The 13,125-nt window shown below is 41.1% G+C and overlaps 1 pseudogene; it reads left to right on the top strand.

The window, feature by feature from the left end:
- The first annotated feature begins 226 nt into the window (after window positions 1-226).
- On the top strand, window positions 227-12,329 carry LOC102185908 (annotated as a pseudogene).
- The last annotated feature ends 796 nt before the right edge of the window (window positions 12,330-13,125 follow it).

Genomic DNA, 13,125 nt, shown 5'->3' with positions numbered 1-13,125 from the left:
ACTGGGATGCAGGTTTCTCAGGTCCTCTGTTGCTGCCATGGATTAGCTTGTGGTGTGCTGAGCCTCGGGTGCTTGGCTGTGTTCTGACATCATATCCTTTGAACTTTTCATCTTCCTTGGTAATTTCACATGGTTTTAAAGATGTGAGTTCCTGCAGATGAACTGAATGTTATGAAATGGGGAGGAAAGCTTCAAACAAGGCCAACGGTTTTCATACGCAGACATCATGGTGAGCACAGATTGCTCCTTAGATGATTTCACCTCTCGCAGTCCTGCCAGAAGGAGATTGACGAGGACCACCGTCAAAGGACGTAAGGACAGACTGAAGATCAGAACCCATGAAACTCACCCAAGGTCACAGAGCTGGAGAGTTCAGGCTGGAATTTGAATCTGGGTGTGACTCCAGAGGCTGCTCCAAACTTCCAGTGTGCAGTGAGCACATGCGTTCAAATTACAGACTGTCACAGGTTTCAAATATGGGGGAACTGAACTATTTCGGAAGTGAATTCATTCTTTCTGTCAGTAGATGTCTATTTTGCTTACTCTGTGCCAGGCACTGCTCTGGGCACTAGAGTTACAGCCACAAACAAGACAGAAGTCTCGGAGATCGTAGCCTTGTGGATGGATGAAAAAATGAGTCCCCATCGTTCACTTGATATATTTGTTGGCACATGAGTGAACTATTTTCATAAATCAGTGAGTGGTGTGAATACTGCAGATTTAAGCTGCAAGAGTCAGTGCTTTAATCATTAATTATCATCATCACCATGACAAGAACCACATCTTAGCAATGAGAGGCCCCTCGTTGATCACAGGGCCTTGATACCTGCATCTGGTGGTGCCTCAAAAATTCTTTGTGTAATGACAGTCTGTTGTAGACATAAACATTTATGTACATTGCTTTCCTTTTTTTTTTTTAAGAAAACATGCAGTTTGTTCTTGTGAATATATAAAATCAGCCTGATTCTTAATAATGGACCAAGTTTTTTTGAGTAGTTTTACACCATTCTTGATCACAAATGTGGAATTTCAAGGCAGTGTCATGTATAAACACATGCTAGAAAAACAGATGGATTCAAATAATTTTTATTAACTAAAATGCTCCGATTTTATTTTTCAGTGAAAATATTAACAGCGAGTCCTCATCTGCTGCTTTGGTATTTTTAGTTTTACCATTTATAGAGGTAAGTAGAGACTTTATCATCTAGAATCTCTGTATCTAAAACACTTATTCATCAATAGCTGTCACTCTTCTCTATATTGAGCATGAAATACTCCTACCAGAGGGAAATAATTTTTCCATTGTTTATTTCAGTGGTATATTTTAGATGTTTTGAAAGGTAATTGTACTGTTATTATTGTCTTGCATGAAAAATGACCAAATGAAACACATGATAAATTGCAGGTCAGCCAGTGTGAGTGGGGGACATGATGTCAGAACTTGGTTGTCAAGGCAGGCCGGGAGGATGACACATGCTGGAGAAAGCAGGCTGCCTGTGCTCTCCTCATAGGAAGGGTCAGTGGCAGACAGTAAAGTGGACACGAGAACACAGCCTCCGTTTTTAGGGATGTAGAGTTTCAGAGCTTGAAGAACCCTGGAGATGGGTATTCTCCTAATTCCACAGAGTAATGATCAAGATGATCAACCCCTAAGGAGTGTGGTTTTCCTTGTCTTCTTGTAAACGTGGAGGTTGGAGTGAAGGCAAGACTAGAATCCAGACAGCCCGAAGCTTGTGGGTTGTTCCTTCAGTTGATGAATTTATTCCTTATGCACTGGGCAGAGCTGGGCTTGAGCAGACAGGCAGTCACAGTTCTCATCCTAAAGGAGCATATTGTCCGGATCAGACGGCCATTTACTCTGAGGTGAGGCCGACTCAGAGCAAATATCACAGAGCACTCTGAAGCGATGAGGACGCAGCATCTATAGACATGGGGCGGAGGTGGGGGATGTGGGGGTGTCTGGAGAGGAGGGAGCCCTGGAGCACAGGAGAAACCATCTTAACAACCGCACCAGCACCCTCAGTATTGAGTTCAGACTCCTCACTGAAAACCCCTTCAGAACCAAACAAACAAAAAGACACAATTTACTGAAAACTGGATATTACAATAACAGCCAGGAATCAGTGTGATGAGGAGCATGCAGGAGAAAATGAAACAGAACAAGCCTGCACTCAGAGGACCACAGCTGCAGAGTTTCTTGGAACCCTTGGAGCATGAGGCCCAGAAAAATAAAATGTCTTTTGTTAGTGTCGGGGAAATTGAACAAAAAACATTTCTTACTTTCAGGAAATCTTGCATTTGTATCAAAGTACCAACCTAAGATGATAATGTAATGAGGCTCAGATACAAGGGCTTAAAACCCACAAAGCGAATCAGAAGCCACTCCTGGCTTCTGCCAGGACTTCCTGACATCTCTAAGGTTGCATCTATGTTGAGTTTATCCCTCCAACACTCTATGCAATTCCAGCAGAAGTCACCAGATGGGCTTGGGTCTCCTGTTGGGCCACTAGATTTCTCAAAGATAGTGTATTAGCTGTTGATAATCACTTAGCTAACTAAATTCCCCCTCCTCCTTTAAGCTTATAATATATTAAACGTTATTTTAAATGCCACACATTTATTATTTAAAAGTGTATCATTTTTTCCAAACCATCTATGGGCAAAGGAATTAAGTCTTTTCTAAAATTTAATATCATTAGAAAATTTATAAAACTGGATCAAGGTGCCTAAATAAACACATACTTAAAGTACTATTTACACCTGGCCTCTTAGCAAACCACTGAAATTTTAATTTTCAACGCTACTTAACTAATATAAATTTATCTCTATTTAATAGCATAGGTCCTGCTGTAATCAAAACCAGAGCCCTTTCTTTCCTTATGTTGAAACCATTAGTAGAAAAAAAAATTTCATTGAGAAATACAGCAGAATGCAGTGATATCAGGAATCACTGAGGCCCCGCCCTCAGATCACAAGCACTGAGGAAGTGGAGTCCGTGAAAGGAACAGGGAAGCTCTGGGGTGTGCATGGAGAAATCCCTCCCCTCTTCCAAGCCCATGTGCTCAAGTCCAGTCCTGTGATAATCTCTTTTATGCCAAATTCTTCCTAAAAACCAGTCTTTATTTTTTAATTCCAGATTGGAGCATCTATTGTTCCTCAGCAGAACCCAAATACAAACTATTCTTGTTTTAAGGCACTGAGATTTTGAGATTGTTTTATTCCTGGAACACAATCTGCTGCTGCTGCCGCTTCAGTCATGTCCGACTCTGTGCGACCCCATGGACTGCAGCCTACCAGGCTCCTCTGTCCATGGGATTTTCCAGGCAAGAGTACTGGAGTGGGTTGCCATGGCCTTCTACAGGAGCACAATCTAGAGTAATCTAATTCAGTCACTTTCCAGGTACAAAAGATGTATTAATGAAACTAGTGTTCAAGATAAGGTAGGCTGTATTGGAAGTCTAATTGAGGCCATGGATTTCTTGAGTTGGTTCCTTCCTGGTTTGTTGCTTATTTGTTTCTCTGTCTTAAAGTATAATAGGTGTAATTATCACACACGTTCATTTGGCCCATTTTTAATAGGACATGTAAAGATTCTGATCTTCCCTCCCAAGGTCACTGCCTTGGATATAGATAGACTGCAAGTCTCTGTGATGACTCCCATAGGGTCATATCTCCAACAGATTCTCAACAGTCTATGAGAACCTCATCACTCAACTCATTCCAGGCATTTATGTCACAAAATTTTCTGACGAAAGTGACAGTGATTGGCAGACTTGTTTGCAGCTGGGAATAGGGGCCAGGACTAGAAGCACCAAGAGTTTAATGATTCTGCTGATATTGGCCTTCGTGAATAGAAAGATGTGACAAAAAAGTCCTTTCTACTTTAAAAGGAAAGGACTCCTGCCCTACTGCTTTCCTATTCGAAATTTTTTCCTCCAACTGAAAGTATACTCATCAGGAGTGAAAAGTTGTTATTTTTAAGGAAACATAACAGCCCTTGTTACAATAGCTTTCCAGAAATACATCATAGCAAGGTGCATGGGTTTGTAGAGAGGACTACCTCAACCCAAAGTTGTTTCATGCTCAGCAGTTTTGTGGATATCTATCAATGTGTGGTCTAAATTGGTTTCTGCTCCTGCATGTCTAAGCATTAGCTTTACACATTATTTTCTCAACAGTTACATTGTCTCTTTTTCACTATCTTATACTCTGTGTGACACAATACAGAAGAGGCTGCCTTCCTTCCAGTATAACATTAGTGATTCCTTATGCTGCATAGTGGGGGTAGTTGCAGAAATTAAGTTGGGAGATTCATGAGGCACAATTTGTTTGGTACTTGTGTTGTTATTTCTGCTTATAATCCCCAAAAAGCAATTGGCTCAACATGATTAAACCATTATATTTCCTCTTAAACAACCCCTCCTGGGGGGATGGGGTGGGAGGGAGATATATATATATCGTTCTGCTGTTTTGAGTTGTTGTATGGCAGAAACCAACACAACAGTGTAAAGCAACTATCTTACAATTAAAAAAAAAAACACCAACACAAAAAGCCCTTCTTTTGCATTCTGATATGAGTAGTCAATAATTCTTCCCTCCAGGCAAATGTCAGTTTCCAACCATAGCCAATTATGAATCTTTCTGCTCCTTTGGGTATATAGAAAGGTCCCTTCATAGAAGCTCTAAAATATCTTCCAGGATCATTCCTCCTTCTTCAAAGGTCAGTCTCCTATGTCAGTCTGTGAGACTTTAAAGACTTAGGTGCCTCAGTGTCTCCAGATCCCAGGACAGGGACTGTGAACTAATAAATTATCCAGAAATGGTTGGTAAATGAAGAGTTTCTTAGTTCATCTGCAGCTCCCTGTGTCTCCTCCTAGGCATCTTCGCAAACCATGATGTTAATTCTTAAAGTAGACCTCCATTCACAAAACTCTACTGGTTAAAAATGCTCACTGGAACTATATTTTTAACAAGTAAGATGAAGACTCCTTAGTCTAATATTCAAAAGCCTTCTTATTCTGCATGACTTCCCAAATCTTTGTTCTAGAAAACCCACAACAGAGCTCAGCTGCACTCTTCGCTTTTTTCCCCTATATTAGCGTCTTCTGTGCTTTGCTCATGGTATTTCATTTACTTCAAACAGTTACCCCCTTTTCTTCCTCTTCACATTCTGCCTTAGTATTCTACAACATAGTTATTATACTCCTGTGATCCTCAGCCATTCAGCAGGCCATTAGAGCATTCCCAGCACGTCCTAGACATTGTGTGGAGCAGAGGACTTACAGACGTGGAAGATGCCATTGTACCTGCTGCTGCTGCTAAGTCGCTTCAGTTGTGTCCGACTCTGTGCGACCCCATAGACAGCAGCCCACCAGGCTCCCCCGTCCCTGGGATTCTCCAGGCAAGAACACTGGAGTGGGGTGCCATTTCCTTCTCCAGTGCATGAAAGTGAAAAGTGAAAGTGAAGTCGCTCAGTCTTGCCCGACCCTCAGCGAGCCCATGGACTATAGCCTACCAGGCTCCTCCATCCATGGCATTTTCTAGGCAAGAGTACTGGAGTGGGTTGCCATTGCCTTCTCCGGCCACTGTACCCTAATGGAGCCTAATTCAGGGGAAAGACAGATGTGCAAACTCAGAATCCAGTGAAATCAGGTACTCTGGGAACTCAACGGATAATGCACCTACCCCAGGCAAGGGAGAACAGTGTTGGGAAATGCACCTTGCAGAGGCTGTAATCTGAGCTGACGTTCAAAAACGAAGTAGGACTTAGCTAGAAAAAAGAATGAGGTAAGCAGAAGGAGGGGGCAGCAGCAAGCTTCGGAGATTCAAACGCAGATGGTATAATTTAAGCAGTGCATGAAACGCACAACTGCCTACCTAGAAACTCCCAAAGAATCATGACTCTATCTGTCATGAATATACTACTTATTGACCTATCTTATAGTTATTAAAATATTATGAGTTCTTCATTATTAGACCAGAAAATGAGAACTGAGCACAATTCATCTTTTATACCTCTAACATATCTTCCATTTACACAGTAGATGACTGATAGATGTTTATTGAATGGACAAATAATTTTTAGATGGAACTGCCCTGAACTGTCACTTTAGGAGAGTCTGAATATTTAGTTCATGACTTTGCATAGGGACTTTGCAATGTGGTACTTCTAGGGTATCTACCAGAGGAAATCTGGAAAGCTATTTCAATTTCAGGAGAAATAATCAAGGCTCTGATGGTCAGCATGGCATTCTCTGCTGACATTAGGCTATTACATTTGATGTTGCTGGTGTATGCTAGCAAAGTAGATTCAAACTCCCTATCTGATAATGCAACCTTGGCTCAGGCCACCTGTAGCATTTGTGGGGCTTGTGACAAGAGAACAAATAAAGGCTCATGCATCCTATATCTATGTGTTTAGAAGTAAAAAATAACATGCAGAAAAGGGTAAGTAAAAATGCTCTGTGCTCCTAGCTTGACAAGGTACCTTGCTCACCTAGAAGGGTGGGTTCTGATTCTGAACTTTCAGACTGTGGACTTATAGGTTAGAAGCTAGCCACACAGACAAATTCTATCACTGGGTTAGAGAGGTCCTTTATCCTTCACTTCTGCCTGCTCTGCGTCTTCCCACCCTGAGAGGGACTGTGCATTCATGTGGACACCACCAAACACAGGTTAAAACCTCATTTACACCTCGCTACTGATATCTACCACTTGGTTACCCCTTGGGCCCAGAGCTATACACAAATGAGGCAGGTCTGCACTCAGTATGATGGGCCCAAGAAACCCACACAGCCCTGGAAGGGGACTGAGGGCCATTAGAGAAGGGAATCCCTGAGACATGAGTACCCTGAGTGGGGACTGGAAGTGGATTGCTAGTGGTCCCACCAGGAGCCTGGTCAGAGGCTAGGAAGGGGCCTGTGTTGTCTGGGCCTTAAGGTAGTATTTCTGCTCCCAAACCATCACCCCCTCAATACACTCTCTCACTCCAATGAAGATATAGTCACCATCATAAACATTTAATAGCTTGATATACACTGTTAGGGAAATTAATGTTTCCTCCTCTGAGAAAGATATAGTTACTGAAATAAAAATAATGAACATGCATAAGGAATCTCAAATCCTTAAAATATACAGTAGAATATTTTGTGAGCAGCTTGGGAATCAAACCATCAAAATAGTGGCTGTAATCATGTGTGAAACTAATTTCGTATTAATGGTTCAACTGGGAAATAATGAAACAAAGGGTTTCATGCAAACTGATAAGAAACTATGAGAATTATCTATGAAAAGTTACAACAAAAATGGCTATAGAAAATTCATCTGAACAGCTGACAACCAGAAACAGTCTCAAGAATAGCTATGGTTTCCTGATGCGGGTGAAAGCAACAGAGTCTCCACATGATAAGGTAAAATTCTTTGACATAAAGCCTAACTCAACCTTCCTTACACTGGTTTCAAAATGGTCATAAAGTGTAATTTGGGAGACTTTCCACTGAAATCGCCAGTAGAGCTGTGAGTTGGTTGTACACCTCTATTAATTTATAATGGCAGAAAATTGGTCATCCTTTCCAAGGATAACTATGAAGTTATGATCGAGGTTTCAAAATACAAGTGCATTTGATGCATTCATTTTTAGAATAATATAATTTTGGAAAAACTTATCTGTGGGTGCCAGTGGAGGAACAAGGGGAAAGAACACTCAATTGAGATGAGCCTTGAGTCAGAACTTCAGTACTCATCAGGCAAATGACTTAGGGTAAGTCATTTCAATTGAATTACTTGAGAAACAGTGTCTCAACATAAAATAAGAATCATATTCAGTATAATTTTTTGGAGACAAACTTGAGCCACAAGTGGAATGCTCTGTAAACATCAATGTGAGGTAGAAGAGTTATCCAGTAAAATGAATATATTTGTTTCAACTATCTCCCTCTGTTATTTCTGACATATGTCATATATAAAAGCTATATCCTTCAGGGTTTCCCAGGTGGCTCAGTGGTAAAGAATCTGCCTGCCAATGAAGGAGACACGGTTTGATCCCTGATCTGGGAAGATCCCACATGCCACGGAGCAACTAAGCCCATGCGCCACAACTATTCAAGCCCACACACCCTAGAGCCTGTGCTCCACAACAAGAGAAGCCACCACAATGAGAAACCTGTACAACACAACTAGAGAGTGGCCCTCATTCATCACAACTAGAGAAAGCCTGCCCAGCAAGGAAGACGTAGCACAGCTAAATATATATAAATAAGTAAAACTATTTTAAAAAGCTATATCCTTCAATAGCAGGTACATTTCCTTTTCAGCCTCAGTAGCAGCTAATTCCTCAAATTTGAAACATGCAGGGCTCTGATTCAGTCATTAAAATAATTCTGAATCAAGGTACCATCTTGCCATTTGATGCTTTCATTTTAATAAGCAATTATGATCAATTATGTTATCATCTATTTGATAGTTTGACAACTGAGACTTTCTGTAAGTAAAATAATGATCTCAACTGTGTTTCTGGTCAATTCTGTCATACTGTATAAACCTCAGTATCATTTTAATAAATTTTTTCTGCAGAAAATTAAAGTATACATGACTAAGATAAAATAACAAAAGTTAGGCAAAAGAGGCAAAAAGCCTCTTCATTGTGCATGTCCTGAGGGGGAAAAGAGCAATTTCATATTGGTAAACATATTCCAGAAGCATAAATAAAGTACTGAATGAAGCAGAGGTTGTTCAAAAGCAGGGAGAAATATAGTCAATACTCAACATCAAGAAAAGCCATGAACAAACCCTATGAGCTGATTATGGAGACGAACTGAGACAAAGATCTGAAGGAGTTAATGAAGAGTCAGAATTCAGAAAGAGACCTGTGATTTTGATATTAAACAACTACATTATTAACTGGTGTGACATTCATAATTACTGTGTGTTTATGAGCCTAGCTCCATGGACATTTGTGGCATAAATAAGGCCGTTCTTTGGAATCTACTGCTTCTCCTTAACAAACTTATATGTGTTTGTGCCACTCTTCAAATTCCCTGTGCTCTTATCTATGATTCTGAATTTCAGGGTAGCCTAATGTCTTAAGCTATGCCCTATAACTGTCTTTCTCCCATCTCCTTTTTTGAGAACCATGTAACTGTGTATAACAAAGTTTTGAAATACACAAACACATACAGTGACAGAGATCCATACCCTACAGCCCTAAAAACCTCCACTTCATGGATAATCCTGCCCCATATATACCCCGTTAACCTGCCCTCTAATCTGTGTATTCTTCAGTTGGCATCTCTAAAAGAAACTTTAAAAATCAACAGTTATGACACTATTTCCAAACCTAAAATAAGTTTATGTCACCATATGTCCAACTGGTGTTCAAAATTACTATTGTTTCAGATATCATCAGTTTGTACATTTTGTTTAATAAATATCTAAGTGTTACTCATGCTCTTTTAATCTAGGTGTTTCTCCTTCACCCTTTCACTCCACTTTCCCAACCATTTAATAATAAAAGCGCTGAGTACTTATTAAATGCCAAATCCTGTGGAGACCCCTACATGCATGGCTTCTAATTCTTACAAAGGCACTGCAGGTTGAACACTGATGCCCTCATTCTCTCTTGCCAAGCACCAAGCTTCAAACATAGGAGCTTCTGACTACAAATTTGGCATTCTTTCCACTCTACCATGATCCAATTTCACTTTAAAGGCATACAACTGTATCAGTGTTCCCATCTTTACTACTCGATGCCCCTGCCTTGCAATTTCCTATGTGTCATGCTTTTCTGCAAAAAAGGGAGGAAGGGCAATCATTTCTTAAGATATAGTAATCCCTGAAATGGTCTTCAATGAGAATTTATACATGGAACAGTACTCACCAACAACCACTATGAATTACAAAATAAGTCAAGGCAAAATCACCTTTTTCATTTTGACAGGAATCTTTCTTACTAGACTGACAGAGGAAGAGAAGAACAAAGAAAGACAGTCTATCAAACTCTTTAAGAGACTTTATAAAATCCCCCAAAGTATCTTTGGGGAAGAGATGGAAAATGAGGGTCTCAAATGTAGGTAAAATTACCTACATTCAGAGAATCAAGACCGATTAAGATTTAAAAAATGTTCAAGAGATCAATACTGAATGTAAAGACAGTTCCAAATCCAAAACCCAAGTGAAATATGTTTGCGTTTATCCATACCTCCTTTAATTTCTTTCACTAATGTCTTCGAGTTTAAATTGTTTAAATCTTTTACCTCCTTGGTTAAATCGATTACCCGGTATTTTATATTCTTTTGGATGCAATTATAAATGGAATTTTTTTTCTCTTTCAGATACTTCAATATTTATGTATAGAAACATATTTACATACCACATTACACTGGTCAGAATGGCCATCATCAAAATGTCCACAAATAATAAATGTTGAGAGGGTGTACAGAAAAGGGAACCTTCCTACATTGTTGGTGGCAACGTGAATTGGTGCAGCCACAATGGAGAACAGTATGGAGGTTCCTTAAAAATAACTAGAACTAGAGCTACCAGCAATCCCAGTTCTGGGCATACATCCAGAGAATCTACAGGGCAAGAACAGAGACTCAGATGTAGAGAATGAACTTGTGGACCCAGCAGGGAAGGAGAGGGTGGGAAGAATTGAGAGAGTAGCACTGACACATATACACTATTATGTGTAAAGAGAGCTAGGGGGAGCTGCTGTACAGCACAGAGAGCTCAGCTGGGGCTCCGTGATGACCCAGAGGGGTGGGATGAGGAAAGGGTGGGAGGGAGGCTCAAGAGGGAGGGGGGTATATGTATACAAATAGCTGACTCATGTTGCTGTACAGCAGAAACTAACATAACGTTGTAAAGCAATTATACTTCAATTAAAAAGTTACTTTTAAATGTTTAAAGAAAGGATATATGCAACCTAATGTTCATAGCAATAATATTTACAATAGCCAAGACATGGAATCAACTTAAATGTCCATCAATAGAGGAATGGATAAATAAGATATGGTACATATTAATATACACAGTGGAATATTACTCAGCTATTAAAAAGAATGAAATAATGCCATTTGCAGCAACATGGGTGGACCTAGGTATTGTCATACCTAGTGCAGTCAGCAGAGTAAGACAAATATAATATGATATCATTTATAGTTGGAAATAAAAATTGATAAGATAAACATATATAAAACAGAAATAGACTCAGCAGACATAGAAAGCAAACTTAACCAACAGAGAAAGGGGACGGAGGGATAAATTGGGAATTTGAGATTATTAGATACACACTACTAAATATAAAATAGATAAACAACAAGAACCTATTGTATAGCACTGAGAACTATATTCAATACTTTGAATAAACTAAAATGGAAAATAATTCAGTATAACTGAGTCACCTTCCTCCTCCAAAAACCTTATCCCCAGGCTGCAAACTATCTGGAAGAATTATCTGAACATGAACAAGTACAAAGTGATGTACAAGTGGCCAGGGCCCAGGGTCAAGTTCAGTGCAGAGGCCCTGCTTTGCCACCCCCAGGACCACGTGAAAATTTCAGTGATGGAGATCACAGATTTTCCCTTCAACACCTCTGATTTGGAGGGTTACCTGCCTCAGGAGGACATTACGACCAAGGCTGGGCCATGGGGCATCTGTGCTGTTGTCTCTCCAGCAGGATCTCTGAAGTCCTCCCAGCTGGGTAGAGAAATAGATGATCACAATGCAGTCGAGAGGTTTAATGGGGCACCCACAGTCAAATTCCAACAAGACGTGGGCACAAAAACCACCATTCGTCTGGTAAACTCTCAGTTGGTCACCACAGAAGCGGGCTTCCTCAAAGACAGTTTGTACAATGAAGGAATCCTAAGTGTGTGGGACCCATCTGTTTACCATTCAGATATCCCAAAGTGGTACAGGAATCCCGACTACAGTTACTTCAATAACTTCAAGAGCTATCGTAAGCTGTATCTTCATCAGCCCTTTTACATCCTCAAGCTCCAGATGCCTTGGGAGCTGTGGGACATCATTCGAGAAATCTCCTCAGAGCAGATCCAGCCAAACTCCCCATCCTCTGGGATGCTCGGCATTATCATTATGATGTCACTGTGTGACCTGGTGGTTATTTACGAGTTCCTCCCATCCAAGCGCAAGACTAACATATGCAACTATTATCAGGTATTTCAACAGTGCCTGCACAATGGGCACCTACCACCCACTCATCTTTGAGAAGAACATGGTGAAGCACCTCAACCTCGGTATGAACGAGGACATCTACCTGCTTGGAAAAGCCATGCTGCCTGGCTTCCAGACAATTCGCTGTGGAGCATAAGCTCCCCAGCCAGGCCCCCTTACCCTTCGCCATCGGCACTTTACAGCCAGTCTTCTGGCCACCCCAGGCCTGGGAAGGAAGACTGTGTGCCTGAATAACCACAGCCCACACTCCAGGCAGCAAGAGCCCTGGGGCTTCAGAAACTCAAGGGCAGGGCCCCCAGCCCAGCCTGCCCTGTTGTCACAGGGGTGTGTGAACCCAGAGCCTCCTGTCTCACTCATGTATACCTGTTTAGCATTCCTTCCAGAGAGGGTCCTCCTACCCCCGACCCAGGTAAATGCAAGATCCACCTTTCCCACCAGGGTTGCCAAAGCTGGTCTGCTTTCCCCACCAGAATGACATTGTTATTGTAAACCAGGGAAACAGGAAAAAAGGTATAGTCTCTATCCTCACGGAGAAGGCGATGTCACCCCACTCCAGTACTCTTGCCTGGAAAATCCCATGGACGGAGGAGCCTGGTGGACTGCAGTCCATGGGGTCGCGAAGAGCTGGACATGACTGAGCGACTTCACTTTCACTTTTCACTTTCATGCACTGGAGTGTTTTCATGCACTCCAGTGTTCTTGCCTGGAGAATCCCAGGGACGGGGGAGCCTGGTGGGCTGCCATCTATAGGGTCGCACAGAGTTGGACACAACTGAAGCGACTTAGCAGCAGCAGCAGAATCACCTTGCAGTACACCTGAAACACTGTTAATCTACTATACTTCAATTAAAAATGAAATGCATTTACAATTTTCTTTGAGTTCTCTATTTTTCTTGGTAAGTCTAGCTAAAAGTTTGTCAAATTTTATCTAC

This window comes from Capra hircus (genome assembly GCF_001704415.2).
Source record: "Capra hircus breed San Clemente chromosome X unlocalized genomic scaffold, ASM170441v1, whole genome shotgun sequence".
In the NCBI taxonomy this organism is placed as follows: Eukaryota; Metazoa; Chordata; class Mammalia; order Artiodactyla; family Bovidae; genus Capra; species Capra hircus.
Note: the sequence above shows the minus strand (reverse complement) of the source record. Positions and strands in the feature narration are given on the sequence as shown.